This window comes from Gopherus evgoodei, chromosome 4, assembly GCF_007399415.2.
Source record: "Gopherus evgoodei ecotype Sinaloan lineage chromosome 4, rGopEvg1_v1.p, whole genome shotgun sequence".
NCBI classification, from domain to species: Eukaryota; Metazoa; Chordata; order Testudines; family Testudinidae; genus Gopherus; species Gopherus evgoodei.
In genome coordinates this window covers 136,632,817-136,650,292 of record NC_044325.1, presented here as the reverse complement: position 1 = coordinate 136,650,292, position 17,476 = coordinate 136,632,817, and positions in this window count along the sequence as shown.

Sequence of the window (17,476 nt, the reverse complement as noted above, 5' to 3'; positions counted from 1 at the left end):
GCACTGAAATAGGTCCAGTGCAGACATGACTTCAATGTACATCTAAATTAAACCAGCTGGATGGGTGACCTTAATTAAGTAAAGTAGACCCTGCAGTGCCTAGCCAGTGTGTGCAAATCTGTAAGGAAACATACAGTAATAAACCAGTTTGCCCCTGGTGTGTCAGGCCCTAAAAACATGCTAGTATGTGCAGGTTATCAGAAACCCAATGATAATATGCCAGTGTGTGCCTGGCAGTGGAAGATCCTACATTAACAGGCTACTGTGTGAATGCTCTGGGAGACCCTGTCATAAAACACTTGAATATACATGTATCAGAGGGGTAGCCATGTTAGTCTGGATCTGTAAAAGCAGCAAAGAGTCCTGTGGCACCTTATAGACTAACAGATGTATTGGAGCATGAGATTTCGTGGGTGTTCACGACGAAGTGGGTATTCACCCACGAAAGCTCATGTTCCAATACGTCTGTTAGTCTATACGGTGCCACAGGACTCTTTGCTGCTTTGAATGTACATGTTATCAAATGCCCTTCAATCACTACTTAGCACTGTGTGCATGGCTATAGAGAGACCCTATAATATCCCATTGCATGCACATTATGAGAGAAGCATGAGTATGTGTTATGAGAAACCTAGCAATAATATGCCAGGGGTCTGCATGCTACAGGAGACTCTCTTATAACACACCTGTGTATGTATAGTTTGTACTGTGAGTGCTGCCATAACTTGCAGGTGCACCCTGTAGTCACATGTTATGGGGGAGGATATAGAATCATAGAAGTCTAGGATTGGAAAGGACCTCGAGAGGTCTTCTAGTCCAGTCCCCTGCACTCATGGCAGGACTAAGTATTACCTAGATCATCCTGATAGGTATTTGTCTAACCTGCTTTTAAAAACCTCCAATGACAGAGATTCCACAACCTCTCTAGGCCAGGGGTTCTCAAACTGGGGGTCGGGACCTCTCAGGGGATCACGAGGTTATTACATGGGGAGTCACGAGCTGTCAGCCTCCACCCTAAACCCGGCTTTGCCTCCAGCATTTATAATGGTGTTAAATATATAAAAAGTGTTTTTAATTTATGGGGGGCGGGTTGCACTCAGAGGCTTGCTATATGAAAGGGGTCACCAGTACAAAAGATTGAGACCACTGCCCTAGGCAATTTATTCCAGTCCTTTACTATCCTGACAATTAGAAAGTTTTTCCCAGTGTCCAACCTAAATCTCCCTTGGCGCAATTTTAGGTCATTGCTTCTTGTCCTATCCTCAGAGGTTAACGAGAACAAATTTCTCCCTCCTCACTGTAACAACCTTTTATATACTTGAATCCTATTGTGTCCTGCCTCGGTTTTCTCTTCTCCAGACTAAACAAATCCAGTTTTTTCAAACTTTCCTCATAGATCATGTTTTCTAGACCAGTGGTTCACTACCAGGGGTACATGTACCCCTGGGGGTACGCAGAGGGCTTCCAGGGGGTACATCAACTCATCTAGATAGTTGCCTAGTTTTACAAGGTTGAGAGCCACTGTTCTAGACCTTTAATCATTTTGTTGCTCGTCTCTGGACTTTCTCCAATTTGTCCACATCTTTCCTAAAATGTGGCACTCGGAACTGGACTCAGTACTCCAGTTGAGGCCTTATCAGTGCAGAGTAGAGTGGAAGAATTACTTCTTGTGTCTTGCTTACAACACTCCTGCTAATACATCCCAGAATGATCTTTGCTTTTTTTGCAAGTGTCACACTGTTGACTCACATTTAGCTTGTGATCCACTATGATCCTTAGATCCCTTTCCACAGTACTCTTCCTAGGCAGTCATTTCCCATTTTGTATGTGTGCAACTGATTGTTCCTTCCTAAGTGGAGTACTTTGCATTTGTCCTTATTGAATTTCATCTTATTTTCTTCAGACCATTTCTCCAGTTTCTCCAGATCATTTTGAGTTTTAATCCTATCCTTCAAAGCACTTACAACCCCTCCCAGTTTGGCATCATTTGCAACTTCATATGTGTACTCTCTATGCCATTATCTAAACCATTGATGAAGATTTTGAACAGAACTGGACCCAGAACTGATCCCTACAGGACCCCACTCGTTATGCCCTTCCAGCATGACTGTGAACCACTGATAACTAGACACCCACTTTGTAGCTCCATCTAGGTTGTATTTCCTTAGTTTGTTTATGAGAAGGTCATGTGAGACAGTATCAAAAGCCTTACTAAAGTCAAGACAGACCACATCTACTGCTTCCCCCCATCTACAAGGCTTGTTACCCTGTCAGATAAAGCTATTAGGTTGGTTTGACATGATTTGTTCTTGACAAATCCATGCTGACTGTTATTTATCACCTTATTATCTTCTAAGTATTTGAAAATTGCTTGCTTGATTATTTGCTCCATTATCTTTCTGGGTACTGAAGTTAAGCTGACTGGTCTGTAATTCCCCGGGTTGTCCCTATGACTTTTTTAAGATAATCGCTAATGGCTCAGATATCTCCTCAGTCAGCTCCTTGAGTATTCTAGGATGTATTTCATAAGGTCCTGACAACTTGAAGACATATCACTTGTTTAAGTAGTTTTTAACTTGTTCTTTCCCTATTTTAGCCTCTGGTCCTACCTTATTTTCACTGGCATTCACTATGTTAGACATCAATTTGCTACTAAACTTTTTGGTGAAAACTGAAACAAAGAAGTCATTTAGCACTTCTGCCATTTCCACATTTTATGTTCTTATGCCCTTAATAACTTCTCTTTGAAAAACTGCCAACGCTCTTGAACTGTTTTTCCCTTTAGACTTGCTTCCCATGGGATCTCACATACCAATTCCATGAGTTTGCAAAAGTCAGCCTTCTTGAAATCCATTATCTTTATTGTGCTATTTTCCCTTCGATAATTTGTTAGAATCGAGAACTCTCTCATTTCATGATCACGCTCACGCAAGCTGCCTTCCACTTTCAGATTCTCAACCAGTTCTTCCCTATTTGTCAAAATCATATCTAGAAGAGCCTTTTCCCCTAGTAGCCTTCTCCACCTTCAGAAATAAAAAATTGTCTCCAATACATTCCAAGAACTTGTTGGATAATCTGTGCCTTGCTGTGTTATTTTCCCAACAGATGTCTGGGTAGTTGCAGTCCCCCATCACCACCAAGTCCTGTGCTTTGGATGATTTTGTTAGTTGTTTAAAAAAGCCTCATTCATCTCTTCTTTCTGGGTAGATGGTCTGTAGTAGACCCCTACCATGACATCACACTTGTTTTTTATCCTTACGCAGAGACTTTCCACAAGTCTGTCTTCTATTGCCAGCTCAACCTCAGTCCAATATATACATCTTTGATATATAAGGCAACATCTCCTCCCAATAACAAGGCAGTGGGTAAAGGTTCTGGAAGGACCTACAATAGCACACCGGTGGCCACATGATATGGGAGGGCACTACAATAACAAGGCAGTGGGTAAAGGTTCTGGAAGGACCTACAATAACACACCGGTGGGGACATGATATGGGAGGGCACTAGAGTTGCCAGGCATCTGATTTTTGACTGGAACGCCCGGTTGAAAAGGGACCCTAGAGGCTCTGGTCAGTATGGCCAACTGCGCCATTAAAAGTTTTGTTGGTGGCACCGTGGGGGCCTATCGCTAAGGCAGGCTCTCTGCCTACCCTACTTCCACGCAGCTCCCGGAAGTGGCCACCAGGTCCCTGCAGCCCCTAGGCACATGGGTAGTCAGGGAGGCTCCACGTGCTGCCCCCACCCTGAGGGCCAGCTCCGCAGCTCCCATTGGCCAGGAACCCTTCCATCTGCCAATCCCTTCCCCATCTGCCAAACCAGGGTGAAGCTCATTGGGAAACCAGAGTGGGTCAGATGGAGAGAGGGCACTTCCCCCCGCTGGCCACGGGGTGGTGCCCTTATGCCCCACACAGCACAGCTGGAGCAGAGCCCCACTTTATTCAAGCCTGGAGGTTCTGGGGGTTGGGTCCAGAGCCAGCCTGCCCCTGCCAGTCTCTGACTCCACAGGGGATGGGGCAGTGTGTGCCATGCAGCAACCTGGACTCTGCTTCGGGATCTTGCCTGGATGGGGCACAGGGGCCACCCACAGCTCTCGGGGGGGGGGAGGGGCTGGCTCATCTGTGCCAGCAGCAAGATGGCCGGGGGTGAAGCCCGTTTCCTTTCCAAACCCCGGCCCCCAGCCAAGGGAGGGTCTGCACGAGTCCCTGAGCCCTTAGCACCAACGGGATGTGATCTGCCCCAGGGGGCCAGTCTGGGGAGCAGGCTGCCCCGCAGCCTCTGTGTGTGGTTTGCTTTGCTCCAGAGCCCCACCAGCAGGCCCTGGCAGCCTCGCGGGGCAGGATCTGGCTTCATCCTGGATCACCCAGCCCTCGCCCCCTGCTGATGCCCTTTCTCTCTCCCATGGAAGGGGCCTCATTAAACCCGTGGGCAGTGCCAGGAGTGCCTGGACTGTCCCCCTGCAGTGCAGCTCCATGGCAAAGGGATACTCCAAGCCTGTTTTCTGTGTGGATGCCACCAACGAGCTGCTCTTCTCCGGATCCAAAGGTGCGTGCCTTGGGGGCGGGCTGGCTGCTGAGCTCTGGGTGTGATTGCTGGGGAGTGAGCTTGTTACCCCAGGGAGTGGCTGAGCCACCCCGAACTGTGGGGACAGGCCACAAGCCTACTGCTCGGACGGCACCGGCCTGCCTGAGAGCCCCAAACACAATGAGCCGGTGCAGTTCTGGGTCCCCCTAGCCGAGGGCAGCAATGCTGCATGAGTCATTAGGTTGAACAGCCGTGTGATGACATCCATGAAGCGAGTTGTTGGGGCCTCTGCCCAGTTCCTAGTGACTGGATGTACACCTCCAACCTGGCACTAATAGACCCTCCCCCTGTCGGCAGTTCTGGAATGCCAGGGGCTGGATGGGTCATGAGGACTGAGCTCCCGTCTTGCCCCTTGACTCCTTGGAGCAGGGGGAGGTAGCGGGGGCGGAGGGAGCTGTGGGGGTCCTCTGCTGAGAACAGGAAGGTCCTGCAGCATCATGTGCTCCCGCCTCCTCCTGCAGACTGGGGCTGCGAAATGTGGAACCTGGTGACGGGCCAGCAACATTTCTAGACCCCAGTGAATCAGCCCCTCTCTGGTGCCCAGCCACAGACTGAGATGTCTCTTTGCCTACAGTCCCTCCCCAGACCGAAAATCTGACTGGTGGGAATGTGCCTGGGCTGCCACTCAACATCAACTCCAGGCCAGGGGTGGGGTTTGTGTCGCTCCGCCCTTGGTGTGGAGCGGGCACGCCTGCTGGTATGGGTCTGGCTGGCTGTTTGGCAAGGCACCTCCCTTGGGGATGCCCTCGAAAGCTGCTGCCTGGGTCACCCTTGCTGTGCCATTGCTCCTGGTTTGAAGGGCTGAGGGGCTGAGAGGGGGTCTCATCCTGGCACCACTGGTACTGCATGGGGCCAGGAAGTGGTGTTGCTTTGCCCTCTAGATGGCTGGGGACAGACAGTCTCCAGCCTTCTAATCAGTCCATAATGGATTAGATCTTCCATTCCATACAATGTAAATTACCACCCCCCACAAACCCAGGTCTCTGCCTTGAGGCTCACCTGTTTCTGTCTTTGGCTTAGCTCTTTGGATCAGGTGATCTCCAGAAACACCTGTGCCGGGACCACAACCTGCACCATCGCCAGCGTACAGGGCGAGCACCAGATCAACTGGATCGCGCTCAACCCTGTCAGCACCATGCTCTACACCGCTGTCGGGAACTCTGTCTGCATCTGGGAGCTCAACAGGTCCGGTTGGGGCTAGCTTGGGCCCCCAGGCGATGGCAGCTCTTGTGGGGAGGGAGACAGGTGCTGTGTAGGCAGAGGGAGCAGCTGTTCTGGGCTGGCCCTGCTCCCTTCCGGCTGGAAGTTCTGTTACTGAGGCAGGGGTGGATTTGGCCTGGGACTATTGGCCTCAGTGCCAAGGCTCTTCAGAGGGAGCCCAGAGCCAGAATCCCAACGGAGGGGGAGCAGGAGGGTGCCCCCTGGCATAGACAGGGTGAAGGGCCACAGCCAGGACTGGCACTGGAGGCAGCTGTCCTAGCACAAACCCCAAGCAGGTTAGTCTGTCTGCGCTAGGGCTTCGCTTTACAGCAGCTGCTGGGGCAGGTTCTTGGGGTAGATGATCAGGCCCAAGACTGAGTGAAAGCAGGACCCAGCGCTGCAGCCCTTGGAGTGACTGGCTGGTGCACTCAGCCCTCTGACACCGCTCCTGAGCCCAGCTCTCCGCCTCTAGCCCAAGACCAGGATGGCAGCCCATGGTACCCAGGGACAGGGTGTGTCCAGGGACACTCCATGCTTAGTGCTTCAGAGCCGGAGGTCCCAATTCGAGGGGGTGATGGAGCCCTCTGGGGCTGGAAGAGTCCCTGCTGGGAGCCTTGGAGACTGGGCCAGTGAAAGGCCTGCAGGAAGGAGTGCCTCCTGCTGAACGTGCCCCAGACCCTGACGGCCCCAGCTCCTGCTTGTAGGTTGCAGCCTATTGAGAAGCTGATGGGCCACCTCAGGCCCGTGATGTGTCTGACTGTGAACCAGATCGTGAGCAACCATGACTTGGTCGTCACTGGCTCCAAGGATCAGTATGTCAAGGTACCCTGCAACCCTCCCTGTCTCCCACTCATGGGCGGCACAATAGGTTATTTTTACTCACCCTTCACCACAGGGGCTTTGCTGATAAAAGCATCGAGATTTCTCTCTGGGCTCTTGGCCCTCACGGCTCTGCTGAGGGTGCTGATACAATCCAAAAACTTCAGTTTCTGGACCTCGTCCTATGCCCCACAGAGATTAGACACAAACAGGAAGGCTAGCATGGAAAGGAGCTGCCAGTGGGAGATGTGTCAGAAAGTTTCCCTCTTACTGCTGCTCAGGCTTTGATGTGCCGAATGCCATTCTTCTGGCAACAAGAGTGACTATCTGGGGAGGGCAGGCAGCTCTGTGTGAAACTGGACCAGAGAGGAAGCAGATCTCACAGGGGCTTGATAAAGTGAACATCTGGCTGTGACACCCTGACACCCCAATATTCACCACTGTTATGTCATTAGGGTATGTTTTGTACAAAGTACGTATTGTAAGGCATTCTAAAAGTCTTTATCTGCTAGACATTAATGCCTCGTTAGATTGAATGTGCTATCGCTGTACGTGAAGTTATGAAGTTCAGCTATGTATGTGTTCCTGAAACACATTGTGAGGTTCAAAACAGCCTTTCAGGTACAACAGTAAAAAAGTCAAACAATGGCTTACAGAGAAAATGGACACAAACAGCAGAGTTACCCCAGGAACTGTATGCAATAGAAACCTCTCCGAGATAATGCTACACAATGGGAACTGTTGGACACAGGTCACAGCAAAAGAGTTTTCTAGCAAGTGGGAAGAGGAGATAAAAGGGGGAAATGACATGGGGGGGTGGGCACTCTCACCTGGAAACACCTGAGGGACAAAGATTGAACTATGAGAAGTGATGGTCCCAGGCTGGAGAGAGAGAGAGTCCCAACGTACGTCTACACTACGGGATTATTCTGATTTTACATAAACCAGTTTTGTAAAACAGATTGTATAAAGTCGAGTGCACGCGGCCATACTAAGCACATTAATTCGGCGGTGTGCGTCCATGTACCGAGGCTAGTGTCGATTTCCTGAGCGTTGCACTGTGGGTAGCTATCCCATAGCTATCCCATAGTTCCTGCAGTCTCCCCCGCCCCTTGGAATTCTGGGTTGAGATCTCAGTGCCTGATGGGGCAAAAACCATTCTCGGGGGTGGTTCTGGGTACAGCTTCACCCCTCCCTCCGTGAAAGCAGCAGACAACCGTTTTGTGCCTTTTTTCCTGGGTGAACTGTGCAAACGCCATAGCACAGAAGCATAGACCCTGCTCAGCTCAAGACGGCAATTGTGGACATTGTAAACACCTCGTGCATTCTCGTGCAGTCTATGCTGAACCAGGACCTGCAAAACCAGGTGAGGAGGAGGCGGCTACGGCAGCGCGGCGACGAGAGTGATGAGGACATGGACACAGAATTCTCTCAAACCGCAGGCCCCTGCGCTTTGGAGATCCTGATGGTAATGGGTCAGGGTCTAGCCATTGAACGCCTATTTTGGGCCCGGGAAACAAGCATAGACTGGTGGGACCGCATAGTTTTGCAGGTTTGGGACGATTCCCAGTGGCTGCAAAACTTTCGCATGCGTAAGGGCACTTTCATGGAACTTTGTGACTTGCTTTCCCCTGCCCTGAAATGCCAGAATACCATGATGAGAGCAGCCCTCACAGTTGAGAAGTGAGTGGCGATAGCCTTCTGGAAGCTTGCAATGCCAGACAGCTACCTGTCAGTCGGGAATCAATTTGGAGTGGGAAAAATCTACTGTGGGGGCTGCTGTGATGCAAGTAGCCAAAGCAATCATTAAGCTGCTGCTACAAAAGGTTGTGACTCTGGGAAGTGTGCAAGTCATAGTGGATGGCTTTGCTGCAATGGGATTCCCTAACTGTGGTGAGGCGATAGATGGAACCCATATCCCTATCTTGGCACCGGAGCACCAGGGTACCCAGTACGTAAACCACAACGGGTACTTTTCCATGGTGGTGCAAGCACTGGTGGATCATAAGGGACGTTTCACCAACATCCACGTGGGATGGCTGGGAAGGGTTTATGACACTCGCGTCTTCAGGAACACTACTCTGTTTAAACGGCTCCAGCAAGGGAATTACTTCCAGACCAGAAAATAACAGTTGGGGATGTTGAAATGCCTGTAGTTATCCTGGGGGACCCAGCCTACCCCTTGATGCCATGGCTCATGAAGCCATACACAGGCAGCCTAGACAGTAGTCAGGAGTTGTTCAACTATAGGCTGAGCAAGTGCAGAATGGTGGTAGAATGTGCATTTGGCCATTTAAAGGCGCACTGGCGCACATTACTGACTCGCTCTGGGCTCAGCCAAATCAATGTCCCCATTGTTATTGCTGCTTGCTGTGTGCTCCACAATCTCTGTGAGAGTAAGGGGGAGACCTTTACGGCGGGGTGGGAGGCTGAGGCAAATCACCTGGCCGCTGAATATGCGCAACCAGACACAAGGGTGATTAGAAGAGCACACTAGGAAGTGGTGCGCATCAGAGAAGCTTTGAAAATGAGTTTCATCATGGGCCACGGTACGGTGTGACTGCTGTGTTTGTTTCCCCTTGATGAACTGCACCCCCTTGATTGACTCATTCCCTCTAAGTAACACACCTTCCCGCTTCGATTCCAGCTTGCTTTCTAAGGAAATAAAGTCACTATCGTTTAAAAATCATGTATTCTTTATTAATTCATTATAAAAAGAGGGAGAGAACTGACAAGGTAGCCCGGGTGTGGTTTGGGAGGAGGATAGGAGGGAAGGAAAAGGCCACTAAAAAAATTTCAAAGTAATGAGAGCCTTTTGGTTGGGCTGTCCACGGGGGTGGGAGGCTGGGCTTTTATACTTCCTGCCCCGCCCCTTGACTTCTGGGGGGCGGGGACAGGCAGCAGTAGCTACGCCCACTGAGGCACCTGTGCTGGCTTGTCCCTCTCAGGCGTGGCGGGGAGGGGTGCCTCCCTACACACCTCGCCCCCTCAAGGCTGGCTCCTGGGCAACAGGGCCAAGCTCATCCATACCTCCCAGGCGGGAAAGGAAGTCCACGTTGGCGTGGTCCTTCCCAGCCCTGTGGCGGATGGTGAGGGCATAGGGCTGCAGGGCCAAGTACCACCACTGGAGTCGCATGTTATGGTCCTTCATGAGGCACAACCATTGAAGGGCGGAGTGGTCAGTGACCAAGGTGAACGGGGACCCAAGGAGGTAGTAATGCAGGGCGTCACAGGCCCACTTCGCCACGAGGGCTTCCTTTTCGACCACTGCATAGTTTCTCTCTCTGGGGAACAGCTTCTGGCTGATGTAGAGGACCAGATGCTCCTCCCCATCCACCTCCTGTGAGAGGACAGCCCTGAACCCTACTTCCGACATGTCTGTCTGCAGGATGAATGGTTGCTTGAAGTCAGGGCTAAATAAGACCGGCTTACTGCAGAGGCGTGCCTTAAGCGACTGGAAAGCCTCGTCACATTCAGGGGTCCAGCGTACTTGTTGTGGGCTTTCCTTGATGAGGAGCCCCATCAAGGGGGAGGCCATCGCCGCAAACTGGGGAATGAACCATCGATAATATCCCACCAGCCCCCAAAACTGGAGGACTTGGCGTTTCGTGGTTGGCGGAGGACAGGCTGTGATGGCCTGAACCTTGTTCACAAGAGGTTTCACTTGCCCATTTCTGATGGTATACCCCAAATAGGTGGTCTCATGCCAGCCGATGCGGCACTTCTTAGGGTTGGCCGTTAAGCCAGCTGCCCGCAAGGACCTTAGGACGGCGGCGACCTTTTCTAGGTGGGTTTCCCACTGCCGAATGTAGATGACTGCGTCATCTAGATAGGCTGTGGCGTAGTCCTGATGCGGTTGGAGGAGGCGGTCCATCAAACGCTGAAACGTGGCAGGTGCCCCATGAAGGCTGGAAGGCATCCACGTAAATTGGTATAGGCCAGTCGGAGTGGCGAACGCGGTCTTCTCCCTGGAGGCCAGTTCTAGGGGAATCTGCCAATATCCCTTGCTTAAGTCCAGGGTGGTATAGCGGGCCTCTCCTAACCGGGCCAGCAGCTCATCTATTCGAGGATGGGATAGGCGTCGAACTTAGAGACGGCGTTAACGCGCCTGAAGTCAATACAAAACCGTTGGGAGCCATTGGGCTTGGGCACCAGGACGACTGGGCTACGCCACTCGCTTTGTGAAGGCTCGATCACTCATAGGTCTAGCATAGCCCGCACTTCCTCGTCGATGAGCCGCTTCCGGTGATATGGCAGGGGTCTGGTCGCAGCCCGAACCACCACCCCCGGCTCAGTCTGAATTTGGTGGTGTACCAGGGAGGTATGTCCCGGCTGGGCCGTAAAGGTACGGGGGAACGCTTGAAGGAGGCAGTGGGTTTGCTCGAGCTGTTCTTCTGTCAGTGTCTCCCCAAGCTGTGGTCCCTCAGGGTCTTCAGTAGGGCTTACCTGGGGTCTGAGCTCGGGTTCCAGTGGATAGGGACTGATCAACAGACCGTCTCATTCCCGCCAGGACTTGAGGAGTTTGATGTGGTACTGCTGGACCTTTTTCCGCCGGTCCGGTTGACGAATCTCATAAGTAACAGGGCCCACCTTTCGAACCACCTCATAAGGGCCCTACCATCGAGCCAGGATCTTGGACTCACTGGAGGGAGGAGGAGTAAGACCCGATCTCCCAGTTGAAAGTGGCAGGTTCGCGCGTCCCGGTTGTACATCTGGGCCTGCGTTTCTTGGGCGGCTTTCAAGTTTGCTCGCGCCAGGGTCCCAGCCTGTTTAAGATGCTCCTGGAGCTGGATCACATATTTTAGGAGCCCCTGGGTGGATGATGGGGTTTGCTCCCAGGTTTCCCTCATCAGGTCCAAGAGGCCCCGGGGTCGGCGGCCATACAACAGTTCAAAGGGCGAGAATTTGGTCAATGACTGGGGGACCTCTCGTACCGCCAAGAGCAAGGGCGGGAGTAGCTGGTCCCATCGGCAGAGGTCCTCCGGGGGGGAATTTCTGCAACATGTCCTTCACGGTTTGATTGAACCTCTCCACCAACCCATCGGTTTGGGGATGATACACCGATGTCCGCAGCTGCCTGATCCCCAGGAGTTCACACACCTTCTGCAAGAGCCGCGAGGTGAAGTTGGTCCCCTGGTCTGTGAGGATCTCCCGGGGCAAGCTGACGCGGGCGAAGACCTTCACCAGTTCGCCTGCAATGGTGCAGGCGGTGATGTTACGAAGCGGAATCGCTTCGGAGAATCGGGTGGCATAGTCCAGCATCACCAGGATGTACTGGAAACCTGCAACACTCCTGGGAAAGGGTCCCACCAGATCCATGGCCACCCACTCGAAAGGGGTCTCAATTAGTGGCAACGGGACCAGCAGCACCTTGGGAGTTCTTGCCGGGCCAGTCAACTGGCAATCCGGGCAGGAGTTACAATTGTCCTTTACCTCCCGGTGTATACCCAGCCAAAAGAAGCATCCCAGGATTCTGGCTAGGGTCTTCTCGGGGCCCAGATGCCCAGCAGCCGGGACATCATGGGCCAATTTCATGAAAGCCTGTCGATGACATCGGGGCACGAGGAGTTGAGTCCGGGGTTCCTTGGTGTGCGGGTCCCTCTCAACCTGATACAGATGGTCGTGTCGCAATTCAAAGTGCGGCCACTGGGCTGCCTGGTCTGGATCGAGGATGGTCCCGTCTACTGCGGCCAGCTGCTTGTATGCCCCGCTGAGGGTGGCGTCAGCTCTTTGATCCCAGCAGAAGTCCGTGGGGGCCGAGGGATCTCCCACTTCCCCCGGGGAAACATCCTCCCTATCCTTCATCTCGACGGGGAAGTCGGGTGTCTCCTGCTCATCCTCCTCAGTTTCTGGGGTCTCCCCCTCCAAGGCTGGTCCAGGGCCCGGGCCGCCTCCGGTATGTCGGCGTAGGACAGCCGGAAACTCGGGCCAGTCCCGGCCCAGGATCACTGGATATGCCAGCCTGGGTGCGAGACCTACTACCATCCGTCGAGCAACCCCGTCTATTGTCAATTGGGCCCGGGCGCTGGGGTAAGGCTGTATGTCGCCGTGAATGCACTGTAGGCGGATTTCCCCCAGGCGTGCATCTGTCTGGGGACCTAAGTGTTTGTGGATCAATGTCTGTCCGCAGCCTGAGTTGAGGAGGGCCACGGTCGGGTACCCCTCAACAACCACGGGCACAGTAATCTTGGCCGTCTGTGGGCACCAAGCACGACCCTCTGCGGAACAGACCTGGCCAAAGGTGCACTCCAGCCTGGGGCAGTCCCGCTGGAGATGTCCTGTCTCGCCGCAAGAGAAACAGGGCCCCAGGTCGGTTCGTTCTGATCAGGGCCGGGTCCTGGAGGAGTCCCTAGGGGGGCTCCAGCAGGACTTCCGGGGTGCAGGAGTCAGGGCTTGGACCGGCCGCGCAGGTGGTGCTGCAGCCCCGGTGGGCGTTGCCTTCTTCTCGGGGTTTGGGCATTCCGTTCCTGGTGGGGTTGCTCGACCAGCTGGGCCCACCGGTGCTTCCGCTGCTAGGAAGACCTCCATCAGGGTGACAGCAGCAGTCAGTGTTGTCAGTCTATGATGGAGGACCCAGGCCCTTCCTCGCGATGGAAGGATGTGGGTGAATTGCTCCAGGATCACCTGCTCGGCTAGCTCTTCTGACGTTCAAGCTGCAACCACCGCCGGCAGGTCTCCCAGAATTCCTAGGCCACCATGCGAGACCGGGCCCCGGGGAGTGGGGTATGTCAGGCTCCTGAACTGCTGATGGAAAGTCTCCGGACTCACATCGAGGGCATCCAGGATAGTGGATTTCACCTGACTGTAGTCTTGGGCGGCCTTGGCAAACAGGCCTCGGTAGACTGCCTGAGCCCTTCCTGTCAGGTATGGGGCCAGGATGGAGGCCCATTGGTCAGGGCTCCACCCTGCGACGACCGCCACCCACTCGAAGGTGACGAGGAAAGCCTCGGGGTCGTCGCCGGGGCCTATCTTTGTCAGCCGGATCGGTGGGCTGGGGCGTGGGTGCCCCTCGGTGCCTCCCGCCTGGACCCCTCCTTGTGGGGCACGCTCTGCCGCGAGCAGCTGGAGGCATTGCAGCTGGAACTCCTGATGCTGCTTGACCAGGTCCTGGATCAGCTGGTGCTGTTGGGTCCCCAGCTGCTCGACGAGCTGCTCTGCTGCTGGAACTAGGCGGCCTGCTGCTCTTCTTGCTGCCACAACTGAGCTGCTTGCTGCCGCTCCTGGCTCTCAGTCAGAAGGACGACAAGTTGTGACATGTCCATCTTGCGGGGGGAGGGGAGCTCTCTCCCCCACAGCCCCTCTCTCACCAGAGTTAAGAGTCCGCACCCACATCCTGGGCACATCTTTCCCCACTTCTGGTACCACATGTAAGAGTCCGGGGCTGGGGTTCGTCCCTCTCAGGTGCGGCGGGGAGCCAGGGCGCCTCCCTACAGGCAGCAATCTGTCCAGGGCCGAGAGCCCTCAGCAGGAGCTGAGCAAACAAATAGTCTCTAAATAAGGCAGAGTCCCGGCCTGGCAGCAGGTGCCGGGTAAGCACGGAGTCTATAAGCCCGGCCCTGAAGCAGGGTGGGGCAATAGCAGTTCAGGCTCAGCTCCTTCCGCAAGAGCCTGAGCAAACACAGAGTCTGTAGGCCCGGCCCTGGAGCAGGGCAGGGCAATAAGCAGTTCAGGCTCAGCTCCTTCCGCAAGAGCCTGAGCAAACACAGAGTCTCTAGGCCCGGCCCTGGAGCAGGGTGGGGCAATAAGCAGTTCAGGCTCAGCTCCTTCCGCAAGAGCCTGAGCAAACACAGAGTCTCTAGGCCTGGCCCTGGAGCAGGGCAGGGCAATAAGCAGTTCAAACAGTGAGTCTATGAGGCCCAAACCTTGGCTCAGGGTGGGCAACCAACGGGTACAGAGCTCAGACTCTCAGGCAGAGGCAGGGCAGCAGTTTAAGCCGTAAGTCTATAAAGAAGGCCTCCTCAGGCCAGGGAGAGGGGGAGTCTGCCACCCTTGGAAGGGTGGCAGGGGGAACGCAGGCTCTCCCATTCCACTGCTTTCCAGCCCGGGGCCCTAGCTGCGGCCAGGACGCGCTGCTGTCAGTGGGGATCCTGGCTGCAACACACTGACATGGGTTCAGGCTCTTCGGGAACCAGACCAGGGTCGGCTACCCCCAGGCCACTTCCGACCTCCCCTTCTCTAGGTACCTGTCCTTCGACGGCGTCGTCCAGCGGGTCCCAGACCATGGGTTCCTCAGGATATCGGGCGGAGGGAAGCTCAGGCAGCTCCTCGGGATATCAGGCGCATGGAAGTTCAGGCCGCTCCTCGGGATACCAGGCGGAGGGAAGCTCAGGCCAGCATTCCTCCAGGTAGTGAGCACAAGGCAGGCTGGGCCCAGCAGGAGCTCAGGCCCCAGCATCTGTCCTCTCCCGCCATCTGCAGCCAACTGAGCGCTGAGGCTGAGCTTTTATACTTCCTGTCCCGCCCCTTGACTTCCGGGGGGCGGGGACAGGCAGTGGTAGCTCCGCCCACTGAGGCACCTGTGCTGGCTCGTCCCTCTCAGGCGCGGCGGGGAGTCAGGGCGCCTCCCTACAAATGCTTATACTCTTTCACGGTGAACAACACTATTCACCTTACATGGCACATGTGATTTCACTACAAGGTCACATTTTGCATCTTAATATTGAGTGCCTGCAGCTCTGGTGTTAGAGATCTCACAGACGCAGGTCCAGGCAGCAGAATTCAGCTTGCATCCGTCCATGTTAAGCCATTGTCTTTCGGCTTCTGCAGCCTTAATGTACACAGTGCCCTCCTTTCCCAAATACCAAGCAAATCCTGTTCAGTGCTGCTTCTTTCCTGTTAACATGCAGCAGCAGAAACCACCCCCACATCCAATTCTCTGGGATGATCGCTTTACCCCTCCCTCCACAGCATGGCTGGTATCATGGAAGATCACTGCTAAACACCCCCTTTCCCCCCCGCACCGCGTGGCTGGTAGCAGGGAAGATCCCTGCTAGCCAAACGTGAAAAAGCTCAGCGCCAATTCCCTCCCCCTCCCGCTTAGCTACCTGCAATGAAGGATTTCTTTTAAGCAACAGGCAAACAGCCCAGTAGGAATGGCCATGTCTGTCCCCTTAATTAAATTCCTGAACTTCAACTAGGTTACCATGAACGATATCACTTTCCTGAGGATAACACAGCGAGATAAAGAACGGATGTTGCTTGAAAGCCAGCAATCACCGGGACCATACGCAGCTAGGCTTTGTCATGCAATGATACCAGATTACTTGCTACATGCATGATGTGCTCAAGTGTCCTACCATAGAGGACAGAATAAGGCTGCCCTGCCCAGAAACCTTCTGCAAAGGCTTTTGGAGTACCTCCAGGAGAGCTTCATGCCTAGACTAGTCACGAGCTCCATCCCCAGACATGTTAACAGACTTTTCCAATAACTGTACTGGCTGTGAATACATCCAAAGTCCTCAGGGCAAATTAATCATTAAAAAACGCTTGCTTTTAAACCATGTTTTATATTTACAAAGGTACATACATTCACCAGAGGTTGCTTCCATGGCTTCATTGTCTGGGCTAATGGCTTGGGAGGGCTGGGAGGGTAATTCCGTCTGGGTGAGAAAAAGCTCTTGGCTTTTGGGGAGAACGGAGTGCTGTGTGCTCTCTGCAAGCTCGTCCTCCTCTTCCTCCTCCTCATCTTCCCCATCCACAGAATCCTCAGCCATGGCTGAGATTACCACCCGCACCTCGGAATCCAGGGACAAGGGTGGGGTACTAGTGGTGGACCCCCCTAGAATTGCATGCAGCTCAGCGTAGAAGCGGCATGTGTTCGGCCCTGCCCCAGACCTTCTATTTGCTTCTTTGGTTTTCTGGTAGGCTTGTCTGAGGGTATGGCTACACTTGAAATTTCAAAGCGCTGCCGCGGCAGCGCTGCGGGAGCGCTGTGGTGGCAGCGCTTTGAAGTGTGAGTGTGGTTGGAGCACCGCAGCGTAAACCACATCCCTTACGGGTGTAGCTTGCAGCCCAGCGCTGCGGCACTGATTACACTGAGGCTTTACAGTGATGTATCTTGCAGCGCTCAGGGGGGTGTTTTTTCACACCCGTGAGCGCGAAAGTTGAAGCGCTGTAAAGTGCCAGTGTAGCCAAGCCCTGAGCTCCTTAACTTTCACACGGCACTGTACTGAGTCCCTGGTGTGGCCTCTCTGCATCATGGCCTTGGAAATTTTTTCAAATGTTATTTCAATTTCATCTTTTGGAATGGAGTTATGTTAGCACTGAATCCTCTCCCCATACAGCGATCAGATCCAGTACCTCCCGCGCGGTCCATGCTGGAGCTCTTTTTCGATTCTCAGGAGACTGCATTGTTACCTGTGCTGATGAGCTCTCCATGCTGGCCAAACAGGAAATGAAATTCAAAAGTTCGCGGGGCTTTTCCTACCTGGCCAGTGCATCCGAGTTCAGATCGCTTTCCAGAGTGGTCACAATGGCGTACTGGGATACCGCCCAGAGGCCAATACCGTCGATTTGCGGCCACACTAACCCTAATCCAACATTGCAATGCCGATTTCAGCGCTACTCCCCTCATCAAGGAGTACAGAAACCGGTTTAAAGAGCCCTTTATATCGATATAAAGGGCTTCGTTGTGTGGACGGGTGCAGGGTTAAATCAGTTTAACGCTACTAAATTGGGTTTAAACGTGTAGTGTAGACCAGGCCCCAGCCTGTGTAAGAAAACCTGGGAAATCCAAGCTGCAAAGCCAAGGCAGCTTGTGCCTTAAGAATCTGCCCGCCTGTTTCTCACTCAGGATGAGCATTTGCTCATGTAGCTCCTGCCTATCTAGCCTGTGACGCTCAGTTTGTCTCTTGTGTTTATTTACTCAGCCAATCGG